Consider the following 17,520-nt stretch of genomic DNA (forward strand, 5'->3'; position numbering starts at 1 on the left):
CACTATAGAATATTAATTAAAAAAGCTTTAAATAAAAGAACATCTTCCGAATAAAAACAAGAATTGAATCTTGCAAAACAAAATACTCCAAAAAGTGCTTTTATTAATCAAATACTCAAACGACATACCTAATGAATAATGAAAATGTCTTTATATAGATCAACTAATTATATCAAAATAAAACTTCTAAGTATAATTAAATTCCAATTCCAGTTGAACTAAATTTTCTCATTGACTAAGAAACATCAAACTTTTAAACAACCTAAAATGCTTGAAAATATCATAAAATTTAGAATAAATAAAATACCAATAATATAAAACATAACAAATATATTGTTGGGCTTATATATAATAATAAAAAAAGAGCCTTAAAATCGAACCCAATATGATTTAGGGCTCATTTGTTTGACTGGAAATGGTTTCCAGAAAATGATTTCTGAAAAATGACTTACTATTTTTGAAAAGCTAATATTTTCTGCTATTTGGATGAATCTACGTAAAAAAAAATTATTGTTTTGTAGATTTCCTGATTTATTATATTTTCAATTGTTTCTTCTTTGATTACAATGGCTTATATCTTAGTGGCAACTCTTGTTCTATGCTAAAGAACATGGCTTGCTAATCTTCTCAATGTTGTTTTGTTGAGGCCTCAATTATGTTGGGACATTTGCAGTTGGTATTATTCCCAACACGAGTTCATCGGATATGGTTCTCATTTGCAACTCATTTTTCGAGCTCTACTAAGGACTTGATAGCTATTTCTGTAAAAGACCTCATTTTGTACTTGAACTTACTTTAATAACTATAATGAAAGGGCAGGAACAAGATAATAAGCTCCATAGCCTCAGCAGTGAAATTCTTCTATTAAGTTTTAGCGTTTCTACAAGTGCCACTGGACCTTGTAGTTTAGCTAGAGATGGGGAACAATGAGAAATTCAGGGTTTAAAAAGAAGTAAAAAATTTAATTTTCGGCATCTTGTTCAAATCAGCAAAATGATTGTACCATTTTCATTATCATACATACCACATTTATCACCTACTAATCTTTAATTGGGACTTTTTTTGTTTCCAATGCATCTACCAAAATACCAAAGAATATAGTTTCTCAATCGTACATCCAATCCCTTTATCAGTAACCACGAGATCTAGATTGTATATTGATGAAAATTTGATTCAAAATCTTACTAGCATAGACCTTCCTGTCACATTAACATTCATCATCACACGGCAAAAAAAATAGATGGCTCGGTTCAAAAGATTACTGCATATTGATGTTCATAGAGCAAGTACTCATAATCTATCAACAAAAACGCTAGCCTGCAACATCTTTTTGTCATGCTCGACCTTTACAATACGTAGAGCAATTAGTTTTTGTTAGATAGCTAATGTTTGGTACACTAGAGCTAGCAATATAAGTTCTAATTGCTAATAGTTCCTCTAACTTCCCATACTTCCCATGGTGGGACTTATTTTGGGAGCGAGTCCGGGGTAGATGATTTCAAGGTGAAAATTGTCGGCCTTGCTTATCCGGATAAACTGCCTTTCTCTTCTTGCCCTGATCTCTCCTACCACTCTGTGCATTCTTGCCTGCAATATTGAAACTATTGTAAGAGACTACGTTAAGAAAGTATTTATGAACCAGAAAGAGAGTAAAGAATAAACATAGCAGTTACAAGCATTCACTATATAGACTAGTATAAAAATTAACAGAAACAAGTTTGCAATCCAGATTTTTTTTTTTCATTGGTAATGTACTGAGGGTGTGAAGCTTTGCATTACATGGTGTAGAGGCATCTTTTGTAGTTTTTGTTGCAAACACATCGCTCTCCAGAATAGCAATGTTTCTTTCAGATGAATCTGAATCGCAGTTCCTGATTGATCCTTGGTTTCTATATCCACTTGCAATTTAGTTTTACTGCATGTTATCCTCCTCAAATGATTCTGGTTATAAGGAATAACTGGAATACATGCATCGGATACAACAGTAGAATTGTGAGGTGTTTGTCCATTGTTAAGAATTATATTAGCAGCAGGATTATACTAACAACTCGCAGAAAAGATAAAAAGACATCGAGTTATTGTTATATGTACCACAGGGAATTTGGTATGCATGATATATACTGCATATTAGCACTAATAACATTAACATCTCTTATATCAGCTTAAGATGCTCATTGTACCAGAGAAGGAAACCACAAAAATTACTAGACATAGAAACATATCAATAGACTGTCACCCAACTAATCAATCTTCACCAAAGAAAAACCTCAGCTTTTAATTCAATACAGAAACCAAAACATCAACTCCATGTTAACATCTTAATATTAAAACCCACAATTTTATCATTAAAAAATTCAAGAAATAAAAATAAAGAGAACTCAAAATCAAAATTATAGGCCATTTCGAAAACAATCAAACAACAAAAGGAGAACCCCTTGAAAAGCTTTTCACTGTTCTATTCAATCGAACATGCAAAAAAATCAAGTCAAAGAAAAGCCCAATGAAAATCAGATACTTCAAACTACAAATGAAACACTTTTTAGAAAATCAAAATTATGAGAACAAAAGATTCATATAAATATAAAAAATATTGTAGATCAAAGGTGAAGCAAAACTAACTAGTAAAAGACCAAGGAGAAAGATAGTAGAAAGAAAACCTTTAAAAAAATCATTCAACAAAAATGACATTAGCTAGATATTTCTTTCTTTCTTTCTTTTTCGTTCTTACCTTCGAGAGAGGAAGATGAACATCGTTGCCAATTGGTGCAGTGCAGATTTCGACAACGAAAGACGAAAAGGGGAAGATCAATTATGAATGCCAGAGACTAGTGCTGAGAAGTGTTACTAGCTGGCGAAAAGCACTAGATCAGGGTAGTAAGGAAGGGGGAAAGGGAACAAATAGCCCAAAACAGAACACCCTAACCCAAATTCTAAAGCCATAACCTAAACTAATTCAAAAACACTAAAACCCTAAATTTCCCTTGGTGTCGCTCTTCCTGCCTCGTCAGTGTGCTCGTAGCCCGAGGCCTGACGTGCCCTTGCTGCTGTTGCACCAAAATGGCAAGCGCAGACCTCTCTCTTCTCCATTGACTTTGCTACTTGCAAGAAAAGAGAAAGCAAGGACAAGAACAGCAACAAGAACAGTAATAGAAATGACAACCAAATACGAAAAAATAAAAAAAAATGTATCATATTCTGCTATAAAAAGCCATGGTCACCATGTAAGTTTTTTACAGAAAAAAAAAATAGAAAGCACAATTTTTTTTTCAAAGAATAAGAAGAAATCAAAAGAAAACAAGGTGATTTATTTTATTTTATTTTATTTTTTAGATTCAAAATAACAAGCAAAACAAGAATACTTACCTGCCGATTGGTTTTTGTACCACCGTCGTTACCCCTTCCAGTCCAAAAGGCCTTTGGGTCCCTAAGGATTTGGCTAAGGCCGCTGCGAAGAGAGCGCTGGAAACAAAAAGGTTTTCCTTTTTTCTTGGGGTTTAGGCTTTAGTTTAGTGTTTTTGACTCCAAATCGGAGTTTTAAACAGAAAAAAGGACAAAACGATGAAACTTTTGGAATTTTTCGTCCACCAAGAACAACGGAGTCTGTCGTCGGCGACCGGCGGTCGCTGCAAGGACTCACTGGACCTCGGTGCCGAACATGAGGAGACTAGAGAGAAAAAAAAAGGGCTTTGGAAATTTTTTTTTAAAACTTTGGCAAAATGGTTTTTTTTTTTTTAAAAATTGATTTATGTAGACGCCGCTAAACGGCGTCGTTTAGGGCTGACTTCAATAGCCCCAAAACGGCGTCGTTTTGAAGCCAACCCGAAGATCGACCCAACTCGACTTAGGGTCCGAGCGTTTTCACGAAAAATGGGATATTTGCGCTCCTAGTCCTTCTTCCTTTTGTGTTGTTTTAATTTAGTCCTAATTTCACTATTTTTTTCTTTTTAGAGATTTTACCATTCAATTTTACCCCACTTTCAATTAAGTCCTCGGTTCGCTAATCTCCTAGAGAAGGGACAAGGGTCCTGAGAATTGGGACAATTGCTCATTTGGTCCTCGCTCATTCTCGCACTTTTCATTTTAGTCTTTTTATTTTATATTATCCCAATTTATCCTTTTAATTTAATTTAAGTTACGATTAAGTCCTTTACTTATTTTAATTATTTTATTTATTTATTTACTTATTTTCTTATTTATCATTCCTTTATTTTTGTTATATTTGAAATTTTTTATTTTCTTTTCATCAGGCATTTATTTATTTTATTATCTATTTTTTATTTTCATTATTATCTATTTATTTATTTAGTTATTTATTTATTACTCCTTTTATATATACTCAAGAATTGGATTGTATACATGCTTTTATTGATACATTTTTCATTTATTATTGTCATTTAATTTTTTTAAAATTTTAGTGTGTTATTGCTATTTTATTATTTCTCTTATTATTATTTTTTAGCGTTTTCATGTTATGTTTGCTTATATTTTAACCATGCATCTTCCGTTTTTATTCTTACTTTAAGTTACCTTATTTATTTCATTGTTACTATGATTCGATTATTAATATTATTAATATTGTTACTATAACTACATTAATATTATCATAGTATTTTTTATTCATTTATTATATATCATTTTAATATTCTATCCAGATAGCCATTTTATAACCACTACATCATGCATTATGCTATACCCTAAAATAAGATAAATACACATTGTTTAAGTGTTACATTCGTTATTGTTTAATGAAGGAAATTTTAAAATTAAGGCAATATCCCGTATTTGGAGATTCGAGAGGTCGTACCTGTAAGCTTTCTCCTTGAACCTTGATAACTGGACATCCCTTTTAAAATTAGAACACGTGATATTTAAATAGTAATTAAATAAAGAGCAAGCTTATTTTCGAGGATTCGAGATATCGTATCATAACTTACGAGATATAGCATTTTGTTACTTCGAGATAAGAAGGCCTTTTACACACGTTTTGATTTATTCGAGTCATTTTAATTAAAAATAACATTATTGCAAAATGGGATCATGTTTTTAAATTCTCATCAAACTTTCAATTCTCGATACTAAGACATCAAGTAATCAACTAGGTACCAATTCTGGGCATCACGAGGGTGCTAATCCTTCCTCGTGCGTAACCGACTCCCGAACCCATTTTCTGGATTTTGTAGACCGAAAAACATTATTTTTTTGTAAATTAAACCTCTTATTAAAATGATCAAACCTCAAGGTAACCCGATCACACCTCACAAAAATGATTGGTGGCGACTCCCATTTTCATTTTCAAAATATAAGTCGATTTCAAAAAAAGTTTCGACAGCTTGGCGACTCCACTGGGGATATAATAAGAGAGTCAAGTCGTGAGTTGATTACTTTTGATCTTTTTTTCGAAAATTGATAATTTGGTTTAAATTTACGATCCCTTCGTTGCATTTCATCCTTCATGTTTTGATATCTTGGGTTGTATAACGATCTAGTATATCTATTTTATGGTTCAAAAGTTTCTTTTTGTGTGTTTCTCACATATTGCATTTGCATAACTGTTTGATTTTGCCCTTCTTAAATGGGAGTGAGAAACTATTCCTTCGTGAAATCTTCACCTCCGTATAGGATAGTGGATCTCTTTCAGGGTACATCTGTACCTATGTCTTCGTGAGATTTTCATCTCTGTATAGCCATAAGGAAATGTATTCCCCTGAGCTAAACTCGGTACCGTATGAGCCTATAATTGGTGAGGATCGAGGAATCTGCTGGTTCAGGTACCTTTACTTTAGAACCGAACCACATATAATGAGCCCTAATAACCTATCCTAAGTAGAGCCACACCAAACCCCTAGTGGTCACCAGAATAGGTGCTCTATTTATTTCTTATTTCTTGCTTTGAATTCTAGATTTTTATGAAATATACTGACTTGCTTCATTTTGTTTTGGTTGTGATTGCATTGTATTTTCATTATAGGAAAGGGTGTTGATTCACGTTCAGTGCTAAATAGAAAGTTTGCCATGGAAAATGAATTCAAAGTACATTTATACCTATGTTTTCGTGAGATTTTCATCTCCGTATAGCCATAGGGAAATGTATTCCTCTGAGCTAAACTCGGTACCGTATGAGCCTATAATCGGTGAGGATCGAGAAATCTGCCGGTTCAGGTACCCTTACTTTAGAACCGAACCACATATAATGAGCCCTAAGAACTTATCCTAGGTAGAGCCATACTAAACCCCTAGTAGTCACCCGAATAGTTGCTCTATTTATTTCTTATTTCTTGCTTTGAATTCTAGATTTGTATGAAAAATATTGACTTGTTTCGTTTTGTTTTGGTTGTGATTGCATTGCATTTTCATTATAGAAAAGGGTGTTGATTCACATTTAGTGCTAAATAGAAAGCTTGCTATGGAAAAAGAATTCCTTGATAAAGTGGAGGACAATGCGTTCGTCCGAATATGGTCCGAAAAGATACAACAAAAAAAAGGGTGACAGCCTGACGGAGGGATACATGTCAAAATTTTGTGATTTCACTCGTACCAGTGTGACTCAAAATAATTTCCAAGAGTTGAGAAAGGTATGGGACCAATGGGACGACGAAACCAAACAACTATTTTATTATAACTATGGTGATCTACCTTATTTACTCGAAGTCAAAGTGGATAAGCACTTGTTTCAAGCTCTGGCTAAATATTGGAATCCTGCCTACAGTTGATTTACTTTTGGGAAAGTAGATTTGGTACCTACTATTGAGGAGTCTAGAACTTTGCTTCGTTACCCGAGGATTCAAGCCTAAAAAGCTTATTCTAGAGCCACCAACATCCCGAATTTCTTGAAGAAGCTAATAAGCATCACAGGGATGAGTGAACAATAGGTTGCGGCTCGAATTAAGAAAAAAGAAAAAACTAAATGTATCCCTTAGAAAAGTTTACGAGATTTGATCTTGGCACATCCAAACACAAAGAAAAAGGTCGATGTCTTCGCCTTGAGTATCTACGAGTTAGTAATCTTCCCCAAAGTACTAGGGCACATAGATGGGTAGTTTCAAATCTATTTGACCAGCTTGACAAAAGGGTCACGCTCGTCTCGGTGATTTTGGCTGAAACTTTAAGATCTTTGAGCGCATGCCAAAGAGCGAATGAAGGAAGATTTTTTGGATGTGCACAACTCTTGCTAGCTTGGTTTCACAACCATTTTTGGAAAGTAGAAAAGGTCTCTTATCGAGCATTCTCTGAGAACTACTCTTCTCTAAAAGAATTCGTAGCTACGCCAAGGCGAAACGACATTTCGAAGGAGAAATGGATGGCAATTCTCCAAAGTCTCCAAGATGAAGACATTGAATGGAGAGCTCCTTGGATGATCCCTAATGAGATTCTATACCGATGTTTAAACTTTGAATGGGTCCCTCTACTCGAGATATGAGGAGCTATCAAATATGCTCATCTACTTGCATTGAGAAAGTATAGATCGAGACAGTTCATACCAACAACGCAAAGGTTGGCTCAGTGCGAGTTTGGGTACAAGGGTGACAATTACAAGAAGAAAGTTCGTGAAATATCGAATGTCTGGAATCAAACCCATAGAATGAAAAAATTTACCGCAAATTCCATGACAACCCCCGAATATGGTTAGTGGTGGGGTAAAAGAGTTAATGACAATGTCCATAGTTCAAGTCAAGAAAACACTCGGTCAATGGAAGAACACCTACAAGTGATCCCGTCTGAGCTAGAAATCATAAAACAATACTCTGAAAAAAAAATTCAGAACTGAGGAAAAAGATAGAATAGTTGAGGAAAAAGATAGAATAGTTGGAAGTAGAAAAAATACAGTTAGGATTAGACGTTGATTCCAGAAGTTAGAGACTGGAAAGATACGAAAAGGAAAGAATAAGGTAGAGGAAGACTTGGACAGTCTAAAAACAGATTATAAGAAGCTACGATTGTCGATAAGGACTGCCAAGTTGGGTAAAACATCGGAACAATGGTGGAAAGAGATCAAAGAAGTAAATATTAGAGTTTATTAGTGGGAAAAGAAATTTCAAGATGCTCGGGTTTGAAAAGACACTTTAAAAAGGAATTTGATAGAAAGCCATAATGAGAAGACTAGGATGAAAGCCCAGGTAGCAGAATTAGAAAGGTTACTTCATCAGTTTCGTAGTCACAACTCCGCAATTGAGTTGAAAGCAAGCCTAAACAAGATTGAAGAGTTGAAGGGAAAGATAGAAGAGCTCGAGGTCGTACTGCAAAATTGTGAACTTCAAGTTGAACTTTTCAAAACGAACAATGAACGCTAGAAAGAGCAACTCCAATGCTCTCAAGGCCAGATTAGGGATAGAGATCTCATTATGGGCGAAGCTTTGGCTCAAGTATGGGAAGTAGCCGACCATTTGCAAACCCTAGTGGTTCAAGCTAATATGCTGATCTTAAAATATGAATCAGAATCAGATCGGGGCCAGGAATTAGCTTGGCTCATTCGGAAAATCAAGGCTTTGAGTATTAGGGCAAGGTCGTATATGTAAAATATCCGTTTTATGTAAAGAGATTTGTTTTCTAGTAAATTTTTTCTAATAGAATTGAATTAGAATCAATGCCTCTTTTTGCATTCATTTCATACATCAGCATTACATTTCATCATATGCATTAAATTCTATAAAAAGACCCTAATTAATCAAAATTATGATAGTTACCCTAGAAACCAACAAGAATTTACCAACGGAATATCGTTACGGTACCCGCAATAAAACCAAAGTAATGGATCAAAGATTAGAGAGATTAGAACAGATTCAAAAGGACATACATGATTAATTGTAAGCGCGGCTGCAGGAACAATTAGCTAAAGTACAACAAGACATGATGGATCAAATACAAGAATTCCAACGAAGTATGATAAGCCAGTTGACACAGTTACTGGTCGAAGGGATCGAAAAAGGAAAAAGCATTGTGGTTAACTCAGGGATGATAACAAAAACCCTACCTACCCCTCAGGCTTTACCCTGGTAAATGTCCAAGCTCAACCAGATACATATCCACGAAGGGTACCCATCACCACAAGACCTCAACCATATCAAGCCGGTATCTCAGCACTAGTTAATTACCCGACAGGTTCAAGTTCTAATAATCCAACTAATCCAGTTGTGCTCGATTTGGACGACATGACTGAAATGGATAAAGCAAGAGTTGAGTTTCTAAAACAGCTAGAAGACTAGTGCAAGTGGTTGGAGGAGAAATTTAGAGCTATGGAGAATGCTAACTATCTTTGCGGGGTTGATGCTAATGATTTGAGCTTAGTCCCAGATCTAGTACTCCCACCAAAATTTAAAACTCCAGAATTCAAAAAATATAATGGGACTAGTTGTCCTGAAGCTCATACCACAATTTTCTACAGAAGAATGATAGGATACATCAATAACGACCAATTTTTAATTCACTGCTTCCAGAATAGTTTGGTTGGGTCAGCCACTAAGTGGTACAACCAGCTAAGTCGTACTAAAATCAGCTCATGAAAAGACAGCACAGGCTTTCATGAAACAATAGCCATGTGACTGACATGACACCCGACAGGATTACACTGTAAAACATGGAAAAGAAACAAAGTGAAAGCTTCAAGCAGCGCGCTCAGAGATGGAGAGAGGTGGCAACACAAGTTCAACTACCTCTTCTGGAGAAAGAAACGATGATGCTTTTCATAAATACTCTGAAAGCCCCGTTCATTAACCATATGTTGAGAAGTGCTACTAAGAGCTTCTCAGATATAGTAATGTCTAGCAAGATAATTGAAAACACAATAAGGAGTGGGAAAATTGACGCGGGTGAAAATGCCAAAAGATCAGCCCTGAAAAAGAAAGAAAATAAAGTGAACACCGCAAGTGTGTATAATAAAGGGTATTCAAAATAGGTCACTGTGGGCCAACCAATGACTATAACAACTAGTTACCAAGGCCCTTCGAGGCAAGAATCCAACTCAAGAGCAAACACAGAAAAACTTCAATTCACACCCATCCCATTGAGTGCAATAGCAGATTTTCTTGCCAGTAGAGCTCTAGAAGATTACGAGCCTTTGAATTTCAATTTCCAAAATGAATATCTGATATATGTTGCGACTATCGAAGAAGGTGCTTAAGAAGAACGACCTTGGAAACTAAACTTTGATGGGGCTTCCAATGCTATGGGTAACGAAATCGGGGCAGTCTTAGAGTTAATTAAAAAGTTTGATGACATCACTTTCTGCTACCTCCGACGAGATAAAAATCAAATGGCTGATGCCCTAGTTACCTTAGCTTCCATTACCAAAGTGAACAAACAAGAGGATGTAAAGCATGTCCAGATGAGTATTTATGAGGCTTCAACTCATTGTCACAACAACGAGGAGGAAGAAAAGGACAATCACCCTTGGTGGCACGATATACTGCGATATGTGAAGAATCATGAATACATTGACCAAGCAACTGAGAATGATAAAAGGACGTTGAGAAGACTGGTCAATGGTTATATCTTAGATAGAGAGATCTTATATAAAAGAAGAAAAGATCAGGTGCTACTAAGATGTGTAGACGCTGTTGAGGCTAAAAAAATCTAGGAAGAAGTCCATGAGGGTGTCTGCGGAACACATGCTAATGGTTTTACAATGGCCAAGAAAATTATGAGATTTGGATATTATTGGTTCACCATGGAATGAGATTGCATCAGTTATGCCAAAAGATGTCATAAGTGTCAAATTTATAGAGACAAAATTCATGTGCCTCATTTACCTCTTCATGTTATGACTTCTCCATGACATTTCTCTATGTGAGGCATGGATGTCATTGGGCTGATCTCGCCAAAAGCTTCCAATGGGCATCGATTCATCTTTGTGGTCATCGACTACTTCACTAAGTAGGTAGAAGCCACTTCTTATGCCAATGTCTCAAAAACAAAAGTTAGTAAATTCCTGAATAAAGAAATCATATGTCAGTACGAAATGCCAGAAAGGATCATATCTGACAATGCATTAAATTTGAACAATAATACAATATCAAAAGTTTATAGTCAGTTCAAAATCAAACACCACAACTCGTCACTATATCGCCTAAAAATGAACGATGTAGTTGAGGCAGCCAATAAAAATATTAAGAAGATCGTGGGGAAAATGACTGAGACTTATAAAGATTGGCATGAGAAGCTACCATTTACCATCTTTATTTATCTAACGTCTGTCAGAACCTCCACTGAGGAAAGACCTTTCTCAATGGAGGTGATTTTTCCCATTGAATTCGAGATTCCTTCTTTCCGAGTATTTTCAGAGCTAAAGCTAGAAGAAGCAAAATGGATCTAATCTTGATATGATCAGTTGAACTTGATTGAAGAGAAGAGACTGAAAGCTATACATCATAGTCAGATGTACCAAAAACGAATGATGCAAGCTTATGACAAAAAGGTTCACCCCAGAGAATTCCATGAGGAGGATCTGGTATTAAAAAAAATCATTCCTATACAAAATGACTTTAGAGGAAAGTGGATGTCAAATTGGGAAAAACTTTATATGGTAAATAAAACCTTTTTTGGAGGAGCGCTGATTTTGACCGAGATGGATAGCAAGAACCTGCCTAATCCTGTGAATTCAAACTCATTCAAGAAATATTTCACCTAAAAAAATAAAATGGAGAGGCTCAAGTGAAAACTCGCAAAGGGTGCCTTAAGAACAAAAGGGTTTTAAGTTGAAAACCCAAGAAAGGGCAACTCAAATTTTGATTGAAGATTAAACATGTAATGGTCGGTTTTTCTCAAAAGGAAGAATGTTACATCTTAGGGCATCAACAAAGCACTCTGGACCTCCTAAACACATATCAGGCTCAAAAGGGTCTTCAAGAAGTTAGTACGAAGAAGCTCATGCTACGATATTTGGGGCACCTAGTTTCATCTTACTCATTTTGTATTTTGATTAATCTATTCATTTCGAGCTCTGCTCCCAATAAATTTCAATCTTATCCATTGTTCCCATCATTTTCAAGCATTTTTCATCGAAATAACGATTAATGGATTAATAATATTCAAGTAAAAGAAGTTCTGCATATTGCTCTGAAAGGTTTTCTAAATAGTACAAGGCCCTGAAACAGGACCACTAGTCAAAACTAACCAAATTTAAGAGTTGGAAACATTTGGGAAAGAATAATCTAAATTGTGATTATTTCTTTAGGTTTTCTGTCAAAAATATTAGCTGAACAAGAAGGCAGGGTAATACGTCAGTGATAGAACATTGATGAACAACGAGCAATGTTAACCTAAGCATTAAAAGAGGATCATTCTTGAAAAATGACATTCTGTATTCATGCAAATGTCATTCATACACATCTAGTTAGGAGCATGTAATTAATTTTGATCATGACATCTTAATCGCTTGGCAAAAATATACCCATGAAATGATTCTACAGGTCATATTTCCCAATGAACAGTGTAACAGATTAATGAAACCATAAATCCTATACCCCTGAAGTTGCAGTGGGACAGATTGAGGTCACCGTGGTGAATCTTATCTCCTTAAAGTTGCAGTGGAGCAGATTAAAGCCACAAATTTTATCTCCCTCAAGTTACAGTGGAGTAGATTGAAGATAGCGAATCTTATTTCCCTAAAGTTGCAGTAGGACAGATTAAATCTACAAGTTATCTCCCAGAAGTTACAATGGAGCAGATTGAAGATAGCGAATCTTATTTCCTTGAAGTTGCAGTGGAATAAATTAAAGCTACAAGTTACAAATCTTATCTCTCTAAAGTTGCAGTGGAGCAGATTGAAAATAGTGAATCTTATTTCCCTAAAGTTGCAGTGGAACAGATTAAAGCTACAAGTTACAAATCTTATCTCTCTGAAATTGCAGTGGAGCTAATTGAAGATAAAGAATCTTATTTCCTTAAAGTTACAGTGGAACAGATTAAAGTTACAAGTTACAAATCTTATCTCCCTGAAATTACAGTGGAGCTGATTGAAAATAACGAATCTTATTTCCTTTAAGTTACAGTGGAACAGATTAAAGCTACAAATTACAAATCTTATCTCCCTGAAGTTGCAGCGAAGCAGATTGAAGATAACGAATCTTATTTCCCTGAAGTTACAGTGGAACAGATTAAAGCTACAAATTACAAACCTTATCTCCCTAAAGTTGCAATGGAGCAGATTAAAACTATAAATCTTATCGCCCTAGAGTATAATAGAGTAGATTGAAACAACACTTCCTATACCCCTGAAGTTGTAGTGGGTTAGAACGAGGCTACTTAAAAAGAAAAGCACTAAAGAGTCAAGATTCGGCAAGACCAGACAAAATTGGTCATTCTTAAAGTCTTTACTCCATTCCTGTTGCACGACAACGAACAAAGAGGGGCAGTTGTAAAGGCCTAATTATGTTCGGGCCCTAAACAGAAACCAAAAATAAAAATTAACAGTCCCAAAGTCCAATTACATGCCAGGCCCAATACACTACCCAAACAGCCCAAAAAAGAAAGCCCTAACCCAAAGTCTAAAGCTCATAACCTAAACTAATTTAGAAACCCTAAAACCCTAAATTTCTTTTGGCGCAGCTCCTTGCGCCTCGTCAACATGCTCACCGCTAGAGGCCTAACACGGCCTTGCTACTGTTACACCAAAATGGAAAGCGCAGACCTCTCTCTTCTCTGTTGACTTCACTACCTGCAAGAAAAGAGAAAGCAAGGACAAGAAAAGCAACAAGAACAGTAATAGAAACGAAAGCCAAATACGAAAAAAATAAATGTATCATATTCGGTTATAAAAAGCATGGCCACCAATTAAGTTTTTTACCAAAAAAAAAAGCAATAGAGAACACAAATATTTTTCGAAGAACAAGAAGAAATCAAAAGAAAATAAGGTGATTTATTTCATTTTGTTTTTTACATTCGAAATAACAAACAAAACGAGAATACTTACTTGCCGACTGGTTTTTGTACCACCGTCGTTACCCTTTCTGATCCAAAAGGTTGTTGGGTCCCTAGGGATTCGGTCAAGGCCACGACGGAGAGAGCGTTGGAAACCGAAAGGTTTTCCTTTTTTCTTGGGGTTTAGGCTTTAGTTTAGCTTTTTTTACTCCAAATCGGAGTTTTACACAAAAAAAAAGGGTAAAAAGAGAAACTTTTTGGAATTTTTCAGCACCAGGAATGGCGAAGTCCGTCACCGGCAGCTTCAGAGCTTGGTGCCGGACGTGAGGAGACTAGAGAGAAAAAAAAGTCTTTGGAAAATTCTTTTAAAAACTTTGGCAGAATGATTTTTTTTTAAAAAAAATTGATTTATATAGACGCCGCTAAACGACGTCGTTTAGGGCTGGCTTTAATAGCCTCAAAACGGCGTCATTTTGAAGCCAACCAGGAGATGACCCAACCCAACCTAGGGTCTGCGCGTTTTCGCGACAAATGGGATATTTGCACTCCTAGTCCTTCCGCCTTTTGGGTTGTTTTAATTTAGTCCTAATTTCACTATTTTTTTCTTTTAGAGATTTTACCATTCAATTTTACCCCGCTTTCAATTAAGTCCTCAATTCGCTGATCTCCTGGAGAAGGGATGCGTGTCCTGAGGATTGGGACAATTGCTCATTTGGTCCTCCTTCGTTTTCGCGCTTTTAATTTTAGTCTTTTATTTTTTTATTTTATCCCAATTTATCCTTTTAATTTAATTTAAGTTGCGATTAAGTCATTTACTTATTTTAATTCTTTTATTTATTTATTTACTTATTTGCTTATTTATCATTCCTCTATTTTTGTTATATTTGAAATTATTTTTTATTTTCTTTTCATCGAGCATTTATTTATTTTATTATCTATTATTTTTATTTTTATTATTATCTATTTATTTATTACTTCTTTTTATATATACTCAAGAATTGGATTGTATACATGCTTTCATTTATACATTTTCGTTTATTATTGTCATTTTTTTAATGTGTTCTTGTTATTTTATTATTTCTCTTATTATTTTTTTAGCATTTTCATGTCATGTTTGCTTATATTTTAACCATGCATTTTCCGTTTTTGTTCTTACCTTAAGTTACCTTATTTATTTCATTATTACTATGATTCGATTATTAATATTATTATTATTGTTACTGTAACTACATTAATATTAACATAGCATTTCCTTATTCATTTATTATATATCATTCTAATATTCTACTCATATAGCCATTTTATAACCATTACATCATGCATTATGTTTAAATGTAATTGGCCGCTTTTATAATATACCCCAAAATAAGATAAATACACATTGTTTAAATGTTACATTCGTTATTGTTTAATGAAGAAAATTTTAAAATTAAGGCAATGTCTCGTATTTGGAGATTCGAGAAGTCGTGCCCTAACTTACGGGGTTCGACTTTCTCCTTGAACCTAGATAACCGGACATCCCTTTTAAAATTAAAACAAATGATATTTAAATAGTAATTAAATAAAGAGCAAGCTTATTTTCGAGGATTCAAGATGTTATACCCTAACTTACGGGATATGGTCTTTTGTTACTTCGAGATAAGAAGGCCTTTTACACACGTTTTGATTTATTCGAGTCATTTTAATTTAAAATAACATTATTGCAAAGTGGGATCATGTTTTTAAATTCTCATCAAATTTTTAATTCTCGATTCTAAGACATCAAGTAATCAACTAGGTACCAATTCTAGGAACCACGAGGGTGCTAATCTTTCCTCGTGCGTAATCGACTCCCAAACCTATTTTTTGGATTTTGTAGACCAAAAAACATTGTTTTAGTAAATTAAACCTCTTATTAAAATGATCAAACCTTGAAGTAACCCGATCACACCTCACAAAAATGATTGGTGGCAACTCTCATTTTCATTTTCAAAATATAAGTTGATTTCAAAAAAAGTTCCAAACAATTATAATTAACTCAAAATATTAAATAATAATATGAACTTATTCGTCAAATTTGTGATTCTGAAACCACTGTTTTCGAAATTACAAAAAAAAACGGGTTGCAAGTTGACTGATTTTTCAGTGTAAAAAATTTGACAACTTTAATTAATTAAATTAAATTAATTTCTCCCCATTCACACACGTTGAATCTATCGTTGACACTTAGAAAAAGTCTTCTTACCTTGTCCGTATCCAAGATTCTCTGTTTTAAACCAAGATTTCCAAGAATCAAAATCGTGATTTTCTTTAAGCTCAATATTGTCTCATTGAAGCTTGTTATGTCTGCTTGTACAATCAAGTTCATCTTCATTCGAATCTAACTAGAACTTGCTCGAGTGTTGGACCTTGTGGTAAACTAAGCCCATCACTTTATTGGGTTGGTGAAAGGGCCTTGGTGCATGCATCACAAAAGTTCCACACTGACACATTTATGGTGTTTGAGTGGACTCGATCTTTGCATGCAAAATTTTACTTGCATAATTTCACTTGTGATCCAATTCTCCCTAAAAGGCCAAGGCAAGTTAGATGGGCTCTTCCACTTGGTCCTGCTATTAAGATTAATGTGGACGGTGCTTATTTCGTAAGAGATCATAGTGATGGAGTGGGTGTGGTGGCGAGAGATTATAAGGGCTTTGTTTTTATAGGCCTTGTGGGGCCACTTAGATACTTATTCTGCAAACCTAGCAGAGGCAAAAGTTTTCATCATTGTCTCAAATTTGCTAGGGGTAGGGGCTATCTTAAGGTTGTGATTTGAGGGTGACTCCATAGTTATGTTCAACAAGCTTTGTTCAAAAGGCACATATTTATCCTTGGCGTGCACCCACTAAAGACAGAGAACATTATTAGCCTTTTATTTCTATTTTCTTTTTGTATGCTAATCGTACGGGTAATTCATTTGCACATCATTTAGCTAGATAAGCTTAATAGTGTAAATGTTTTACATTTTGATTTGAATCTGTGATACCTTAAACTCAACCTAAATGTTACAACTAGATTCTGTAAGTCACATTGGTCACCAAAATGACTAAGTAAAAATCATCAGGCCTTCAGAAATTAATTTTTTTAAGTGTTTGTTTATTTTTCAAAAAACATTAATGTTGTTGAGTTTAAAAAAATTTAATTAAACAAAAGTTCTTATTAATTTTGGAATCATATTTAACTTATAATTTACTTTTTAGAAATTCAAGTACGAATTTCGCAGTGGAAAAATACAATGACTATATTTTGTTGTTTGAAATCATATTTCAAACTTATATGATCAAATTTTTAGTTTTCCAATTATTTAACCATATTTCATGCATTCTAAATCAAAATAAAATTCTAATCCCATGCCATAGTTCATATAAAATTTTTTACAGTCCCAAATAATTATGAAATTATAAAATTGAAATACTTTAATTAGCAAAAACCGAGACGAGTCCTCTAAATACTATGTCCAATCCTAACTTTAAGATTATCTAAAAGGAGAAAATTAAGGGGTGAGCTTTAAGAAGCTCAGTGTGATCAAAAAGTAACAATTCAGTCATAAAATCATTCTCAAAAAAATGACAAGCCATCCATACAAAGCCAACAATGATACATAGAAAAATATCAACTAGGACCATCAAAACAAAGTTCATAATAAGC

At 34.5% G+C, this 17,520-nt stretch overlaps 1 long non-coding RNA gene across 2 annotated transcripts; it reads right to left on the bottom strand.

Annotated features, from left to right (window-relative positions):
• Positions 1–1,249: 1,249 nt before the first annotated feature.
• LOC108474821 (uncharacterized) lies at positions 1,250–3,744 on the bottom strand. 2 transcript variants are annotated; one of them, XR_001869946.2, is made up of 4 exons: positions 3,364–3,744; positions 2,729–3,095; positions 1,780–1,958; positions 1,250–1,587 (listed from the first exon to the last, which is right to left on the bottom strand). It is a non-coding gene; the product is annotated as an uncharacterized LOC108474821 (long non-coding RNA). The 2 variants fall into 2 exon arrangements; XR_001869947.2 differs by having other exon boundaries at positions 2,729–2,848; positions 3,364–3,743.
• Positions 3,745–17,520: the final 13,776 nt, after the last annotated feature.

The sequence above is a fragment of the Gossypium arboreum genome, chromosome 3 (assembly GCF_025698485.1).
Source record: "Gossypium arboreum isolate Shixiya-1 chromosome 3, ASM2569848v2, whole genome shotgun sequence".
NCBI lineage: Eukaryota > Viridiplantae > Streptophyta > Magnoliopsida > Malvales > Malvaceae > Gossypium > Gossypium arboreum.